General features: G+C 40.8%; 1 protein-coding gene across 1 annotated transcript in view; it reads right to left on the minus strand.

Annotated features, from left to right (window-relative positions):
* The window catches only part of LOC127354388 (myosin heavy chain, fast skeletal muscle-like), a 142,038-nt gene that overhangs the window by 37,799 nt on the left and 95,237 nt on the right, over window positions 1-9,002 (minus strand). The gene's annotated exons all lie outside the window — the stretch shown is intronic.

Consider the following 9,002-nt stretch of genomic DNA (forward strand, 5'->3'; position numbering starts at 1 on the left):
TTTCACCCTGTTGCTTATTTTGTGGCAGTGACGTTCAAGAAGGTAGTATGCATAATTATTTGTGACTTCAATTTAAAAAAAAAAAGTATACACTGTGATGTTGTACCAATTGATTTGATTTAATTTGATTGCAGCCTTGGATGTGACCAACACAATGTGGGTTTAAATAATGGATTAATGTTTTCACAAGCCATGTCACCTATGAACACAATCTCTCTACAGTCACAAAAGAGGAATTGCTGTACAAAACAAAGAGGTGCTAAAAGGCACTTACACAAGTTGCTTTGTTCAAACATAAAAACACTTCAGTACACCAAATAAGGCTTAAGGGTCTGCTAAATGAAGCCTCAATGTCAAATTATTTAAAGAGAAAGAAGGAGGTGCTTTTCTGCCCTACATTATCTTAGTGAGTTATTAGTGAGACCTTATTAATAGTTTACATTGCACTACTGTTTTTGTGCCATGTCACACCCATGCATAGAGCTTAGGTTTAGATATTCCCCCAAATGTTTGTTGTCTACAATTACAGGACACTGGCATATCTCATATTTCTGTAATAAAATAAAAGATGAGACACTATACATATAGTTCAATCCTCTGTTAGATAATTCCCTAAATGGACAGGAAAACAGTTGGCAACTCATTTGAGATCAGGCCCAAAATAAATTCAATTCCACACAAGGCAAACTGAACTTCATCAAGTTTCTACATTTGAAACTAAGGTGGTGACATCTGTTGAATGAATGTATGATGATGAATACCCTGGCTAATATTGAGGGCTGCCATTTTTTTGTCAAACTGATAAACTACAGAAAACATATAAACATGGAAACACATAACCCATTTTACAAAGTTGGTGAACTTGTGTTGACTTCTTTTGAGTTGGCTCTTAGGACACATGCTGATTTAAGCAGATGGTGTTAGGACTGAAAGTGTCCAAGTGATCAACACAAGTATTTCCATCACTCTTTATAGCTTCTTTGCTCTTGATCGGATTACATCAGTATATTGCAGTATAATTGATTTTTTATAAATCTAAGAATGGATGTTTTGCTATATTACTGGTGCAGTACTGCGTGTGTGTGTGTGTGTTTGTGTGTGTGTGTGTGTGTGTGTGTAAGAGAGTGAGAGAAAATTAGAGAAATCTAGGAAGTTTAGTATGTTTGTAAAAGGATTCTATATTGCCTCAAACCTGGATACTCATCAAATCTAAATATAATTTGAGTAAAAAGGTGCCTTCCAGGAGATACAATGCAAAGACTTCCATGACTTGGCAACCTTTATCTGTTTGTTGCCTGTGAATCCCAAAATAGTTTATTGCATGGATGATGGAGTTTTGACCTTAATTTAACCCCTAGTTGCTGAAAATCAGGTGACAAAACAAGGCTTGTCATCATTGTAGGCAATCTCAATGCAGAGAGATATTGAGATGAAATTCAGCAACCAGTGGCAATCCCATATCTCCACAGTCTGGGACCAAACTCTATCCTCCAAGATGACAACCTTCATCCCCACAGTCTGGGGTTTATCAGAGACTTCCTCCAGAATTTGGGAGTGGATATTGTGAGATCAGCTTGGGCGTGCTGTTCGTGCCAGAGTGACCAACATAACCACGTTGGCTGACTTGCGACAAATGCTGGTTGGAGAATGGGAGGCCATCCCACAGCAGTGTGTGACCAGGCTGGTGACCAGCATGAGGAGGAGGTGCCATGCTGTTGTGGCTGTATATGGTTCTTCCACACGCTACTGAGGCTTCTGTTTGTTAAATGAATGCAGTGTTAAATTGCCAATATGTCTTGTGACTTCAGACTTCAACCATCCAATCCACCAAACAACACCGAACAGTAAAGAAAAGCTGTTCAGCATTGGCAGAGAAGCAAATTTTTCATGGGCGCAACCCACATACTCAGCTCTGCTGCTCATCACACAAATGCATGTTCCTTACAATTGTAGCACCATTCAAAAGGATTTGTTGCCAAGAAGCAGAAATAATCTATCAAACACAAATTTCCTTACTTTTTTTGCGTAGTTTAGTTTCTTTATGTCATTACTGATTTGTGCTACCTATGTAGATTAAAAAACATTTGACTTACTCAGCCTGTCTCTTGTAAGCTTTGACTTTGAGCAGCTTGTCCCACAGATCTTAAGTCTAGTCACATTGTGCCCCGTCTATACAGATACAAGTGTATATATGATGAAGAATAGAAAAGTTTGGGTAGTCTTTTCACACCTTTAACAGCATCAACTCCATGTCTCACTTTAAAGTAATTATAAATAATACATCAATATTATGTATATGAATCCTCCACTTCACACTGAACCTGGACACGGCCAGCTTCTTCTTGGTGTTCATAAGACTGGTGTTCTAAATATTGACAAAGATAAGACATTGTTTTATAGGTATTGTGGCAGCCCCTTGACTTCCTGTTTGGGCGGTCTTTGTCTTTAAGGAAGGAAACAGGAAGTGCATCATTAATTAGCACCTGCTGCTCCTCAACTATATAAGCAGGAGGAGTCAGTCAATTTTTCCCTCTTTTCCTAGACATATGGTTTTGTTGTTTAGGTTAGATATTGTTTGACAGTCACTCACACAAACACTCCAAACACCACTGATGTACTGACTGACATACAAAAAGTCATGTGTTGTCCTCTCCTCTTTGTCCTACCCTTGAGCCTGGCTGTGTCTCTCTTTGATGGGATACACTGTAAAAAGAAATTGGCTTGTTCAACTTAAAATAACTTGTAACCTGGCAGCCTTAAAATTTTGGGCAACAATTTAAGGCTTAAATTGTTTAGTTTGGCAAACTAAGTAACTTAAGTTGTTTGAACATATATCTGAGTTTCTTAAACTTAGAATAAATAGTTGGGGTGACAAAGGTGAAGCTGTCAAATTAGTTTCATCAACTTTAGATTTTAAGTTTAATCAAGTTTTTTAGTGATACCAACAAGATATGTTAAAGTTGTACAAACCTATATCCTAGTTTAGACAACATAAAATGACCAGTAAAACCAACAAACTTGCAATGATATCTTGAGTTGTACAAACTAAGCATGTTGTACAATTAACTTAGAATTTCTTGTTGTGTAAACATAGTAATAAAACTTTACTCAACTAAGCATTTGGCTGAATTAATTTATTTTTTTAAGGCAGCCAGGTTCATTCAATAAAAATTGGACTGCATCTTTTACCCACACAACTTAAATCTATAGTACGACATAAAAACTGTTCTTCAACATAAATGACCATTCAGAATGCCATTTTATTGAATTTTAAAACTGGGTGGCCTTTTTGGTATTACTACCATGAGGCAATGCAGAATTATGACAAGTCTCACATATTTAACATGTTTAGCTGTTAACATTTACATAATAAAACTGTAAAACCTTAATATTACGGTTTACCATGCAAGAATGTTCATGGTATAAAGGTAGTTGTGTCCTGCAGGACAATGGGAATGAGGCAACAGGGTGCCTAGATGCGATGGGAGAACGCGATCGAGAGGAAGGTGACATGGGCGGAGCTGTGGAAGGCAGAGCCACAGCGGATCAAGTTTCTCATCCAGGCGGTATATGATGTGCTTCCCAGCCCATCAAACCTTCACATATGGGGCAAAGTGGAGTCACCAGCATGTCCACTGTGCTTCAGGCATGGAACCCTAGAGCACATTCTGAGCTGCTGCTAAAAGGCACTAGGAGAGGGAAGGTACAGGTGGAGGCATGACCAGGTGCTGAAGGCCATCGCTGAAGCTATTGATTCAGCAGTCGAGTGGGCCAAGCACTCCCGCCCCTCCAAGCAAGCCATCACCTTCATCAGAGCTGGAGAGCAGCCAAGACCAGCTGCAAAAACATCTGCAGACATCCTGGCCACAGCGAGGAACTGGCAGCTGTTGGTGGACCTGGAGCAGCAACTCAAGTTCCCCAACCACATTGTGACCACCACCTTAAGACCAGATGTTGTTCTCTTGTCTGAGTCCACCAAGCAAGTGGTTCTGTTAGAGCTAACAGTCCCTTGGGAAGACCGCCTGGAAGAGGCCTTTGAAAGGAAGCTCGCCAAGTACGAGGGACTGGCAAGCGAGTGCCAACAAGCCGGATGGAGAGCAAGGTGTCTCCCAATAGAGGTCGGATGCACGGGTTTTGCAGCCCAATCCCTGTTCAGAGCCTTCAGTCTGTTAGGCATTGATGGAGTGAGGAGGAGAAAAGCCATCCACAATACCACCAAAGCGGCAGAGAAAGCCTCAAGATGGCTATGGCTCAAGAGAGGAGATCCATGGGGGCAGAGTAGCTAGATTCGCCAACTGGACACAAGCTGGGGTCTGATCAGCCCCAGCTGGGTCATCTGGATGAGGGTGTATGATGTTGAAAGACCAGAAACACCCGATGATTCCAGGAACATCACTGAAGATGTGTGAGGCAATAAAGCAGACCCATCATTGTTGCGAAGGCATTAGCAACATCTCTTAGATCGTGCAGAATGATGTGCTCCTCCAGGACAACAGCAACATCAACAGCCTCTTTTGCCAGCAACTCCTGCTTGCTTCCACCTTCCTCTGAAACAATGAGAAGGCCAATGTCCACTCCTTTTGTGACCTCCTCTTCTGAACTGCCAGGCTAAAGCACATAATAAAGATAAGTCAGAAATCAAGCATATACCATCAATTTACCAATTCACTATTTCAATTTGCTAAATGTGTATAAATGTATACATTTATTTGTATAATGTATTTAGTCAAGATCATTTTAACAGAAAAAAACATGAAGTCTCAGTCTATGTCAATGTCTTAAAGGCTCACTTTAAGTCATTTTCAGGTGATTATACACTAATGAAAACCTACTTATGAATATTATAATTAATTTCTGCCATATTCTGTAAATAGAGTCCCTTAAGTCTGACATACCTTTAACATGTGTAAATATCAATGTTTGTTGTTGTTTTTCACCATAATTAGTTGAGTTTCCCATGCCAATGAAATTAATTCACACACCTCGCAGACTCAGACGAAACTGGAAGGATCCTCCTTCAGGTAGTATGGAAGTCCAAGCAAAGCAACTGCTCTTCCCTTCTGATTTGAAGTCTCATAACACAACAACAACAAAAGAAGAAAAATTGTAATCAAGCATGCACATGTCAATTCTGACAACACTGGGATTGCTGCTGTGTCACTTAGTGACTAATTAAACTGTGGTTTAGAACAGATTTACAATCTGGTACATGCAAAATGGGACATGGCTGCTCTGTCAAAATGACACTTTAAGATGTTTAACTTTTTACATGACATTGTAGCATTATAAAGCCTCATATGTCGTAACACAATGTCAGAGATGGGGACTCGAGTTTGCGACTCGGACTCAAGTTGCACACACAGAGCCTTCAGATTTGAGTTGGACTCGTGCTCAAAAGACATTATGTTTTCTTTTTTGGCGTATTAATATTGAGGAAACGTCTGACGAGCTTAATGTGATTCCTTCCTTTTTTTCATGGTAACCATGGTAACCATATTACGCATTGGGTGCGTAATAACGTTAACCCTAGAAAAATACAGTTATACTGTCGGCTTACAGGCAGGTTACAGGTTAATTGTTGACCACGTAACGTTAATGTTAGAGGTTTACCAGGTTACCATTACACTGAGTTTGAGTGAGAGGATAGAGGAATGTGTCATTAGAGACCCAGTGTAATTAAACAATATGGTTGCAGAGTGCAAACCTTTAACTTTTTTGTCCACTGGCAAAATGGCTAGACTAGTGAATGTTGAAATTTTGCCAGCTACTCAATAGATTACCATGGTTATTTTGGCTGGTGAGTGCAGCATACAGTACCAGCCATTTGCATGATTTACTAGCATCTGAATGGTGTTAATTTTGTGTCCAGCAGATGTAGCTAACTATAACTGTGATTGGATAATTAGTTATTTATGCATGACTAATAATGTTAGATTTACAAGATTACAAGATTTCTTTTTTTGTCTCAAACACTGTGAAATGTCTCCTGGTTACTCCTAAACTGGCCTTATAAATAGAATAAAGAAGATAAATATGAATAAAATCAAACTAATATGATGTAAATAATGTAATTAAATATAATCTAAATAATGTAATCAGAAATGAAAATATGTGCAAGGGTGTACTGATACTGTATGCTAATAGATAATGGAGTGATAATAATACAGTAAATGCTTTGAATTTCTTAGATATAACTGTGCAGTATTCTTAGTAGACCGGATAGCAGCAGATGACAGAAGGCTCATTACAACCAGAAGAGACATATGACTTTTATTTTTCAGAGACTTGAGACTTGACTTGGACTCGTGACCAAAGACTTCAGACTTGACTTTGACTTGCAAAAAAAGACTTGTGAACATCTCTGCACAATGTAGTAAAAATCTTTACTGTCCTTACTCGTATGTCAAGGGGCTGAAGCAGGGTACGCAGGTCTGCACTGGTGCTACCTCGCTCTGTACATTTCGAGCAGGCTCGGGACATATTTGTCCAGTCCATCAAAGAAGACCCGTGGAGTTCAGTCGAAACCAGTCGCATAAACTCTGCACTGATCTGTAAGGACAAAAACAATTATTAGTCTCATCAGTGGTTTCCTTACAACATAAAATACATTGAGAGCAAAGAGGTTCAGCTTGGGCTCTCACAGGCCAAAAACTCAAATCTAGCAAATCCTGATTAGTTTAAAAAATATTTAAAATAATATTTCACTTTCACACACTTTTCACTGGCTTATGTAGCAGGATGTGGGATGAAATCAAACAGAGTGAGACTTCATCTTTCTAGTGTATCTCATTTGTCTTTAGCACTGATACTGGACAACTGAATAAGCTTAATGATTAAGAATTGGACATACATTTTGTACTGTAAACTCATTCAACCATACCAGGCTGAAAGAAAATGTGGAAAAATTTCCTCTGGATTATTCCAGTAGCTAAACAACGGAGGTGGTGCCCCATTAACGAGTGTATTATTAATCACCAGTGATTAATTACCTTTCTTATTAAATAGTACTGTAACCCCTACACCCCTCAACAGCCCCCAGCTCACCAGTCAAGTCATCCACCATCACCCCTGTCCCCAAAAAAGCAAGGACCACAGGACTAAATGACTTCAGACCTGTTGCCCTCACCTCTGTGGTCATGAAGTCTTTTGAGCGCCTTGTGCTTTCCCACCTGAAAGCCATAACGGACCCACTCCTGGACCCCCTGCAGTTCGCCTACAGAGCCAGCAGGTCTGTAGACGGTGCAGTAAACATGGCCCTGCACTTCAACCTCCAGCATCTGGACTCCCCAGGAACCTACGCCAGGATCCTGTTTGTGGACTTCAGGTCCGGGAGTCAAATGTCTCTGACTCCCAGACCATCAGCACTGGTTATCCACAAGGCTGCGTTCTTTCTCCTCTTCTCTTCTCCCTGTACACCAACAGCTGCACCTCCAGTCACCAGTCCGTCAGGCTACTGAAGTTCGCGGATGACACCTCCCTCATTGGGCTCATCTCTGGTGGAGAGTCCACCTATAGATGGGAGATTGACCATCTGGTGACCTGGTGCAGCCAGTACAACCTGGAGCTAAACGCTCTAAAAACAGTGGAGATGGTTGTGGACTTTAGAAAGAACCCAGCCCCACCCACCCCCATCATCCTGTGTGACTCCCCAGTTGACTCTGTGGAGTCCATCCACTTCCTGGGTACCATCATCACCCAGGACCTCAAGTGGGAGCTGAACATCAGCTCCCTCACCAAGAAAGCCCAGCAGAGGATGTACTTCCTGCGGCAGCTGGGGAAGTTCAACCTGCAAAAAACGATGATGGTGCACTACTACACCGCCATCGAGTCCATCCTCACAAGGGCAGACTGCAGGACATCATTCGTTCCACTGAGAAGATGATCGGCTGCAACCTGCCATCCCTCCAGGACTTGTACGTCTCTAGGACCCTGAGGCGTGCAGGCAAGATTGTGGCTGACCCCTCCCACCCCGGCCACAAACTCTTTGAACCTCTCCCCTCTGGCAGGAGGCTACAGTCTATCAGGACCAAAACCTCTCGCCACAAAAACAGTTTCTTCCCGTCTGCAGCTGGCCTCATCAACAAGGCCGGACCCCCCACTGTCACTGACTCTTATACCCACCCTGTATATATGCATAACATTAATGCACTCCCGTCTTCTGTACAGTTTTCCTATCTTTTCTTATCTTTCTTATCTTTATTTATCTATATTTTTTCATATACTTTGTGTTGTAAAGTACTTTATTCTTGTGTGATTTTTGTGTGACTTGTATATTTTTGTGTGATTTATATATTAATCTATTTTTATTTTTTTGTGTGATTGTATATTTTAAGCACCATTGCACCAAGACAAATTCCTCATAATGTGTAAAAACCTACCTGGCAATAAATCTGATTCTGATTCTGAAGATAGAACCGCCAATGTCTGTTGAACTTGAACCGGCAACCCTCCAGTTCCCAAGCCAAGTCCCTACACACTGAGCTTCTGCCGCCCTGCACACAACAGTGCATACACCTTTATTCATACACCGTTGGTTTGTAGTCACAGTCAAGATGGCTTCAACAAAAAAAATTACAGCAGATAAACAGCCAACAAACCTCATTGCTGCTTATCACGAAGAGTACATAAGTCAACTTAATAGGACCTGCAAAACGGAAATGTATTATTTGTTCAGTTTTTCACCCTAGCGCCTTTTAGCGATGTCTAATTGTGCAGCTAACATAACTAACTAACTTCACCTCATACTTTTTTTGTCCTAATAATGTTGCAACATGATTTGTATTTATGAAATAGGAAGAAACCACTAGTGTCTTTAGTGGTAGTATTACGATTGTTCATAAAATATAAAACGTTTCTCTTCTGGCTTTATTTTGAAAGTGTAACCGGATGATGCTTATTTATTTTCCTAATTCAGTCCACCCGGACGTGGGTAAATGTGTTGTTGCTAATTTAGCCCGGTGCGTCCCATAAAGCCGCTGATGGGTACCATATGCGGCTGTTGT

The sequence above is a fragment of the Dicentrarchus labrax genome, unplaced genomic scaffold (assembly GCF_905237075.1).
Source record: "Dicentrarchus labrax unplaced genomic scaffold, dlabrax2021, whole genome shotgun sequence".
NCBI classification, from domain to species: Eukaryota; Metazoa; Chordata; class Actinopteri; family Moronidae; genus Dicentrarchus; species Dicentrarchus labrax.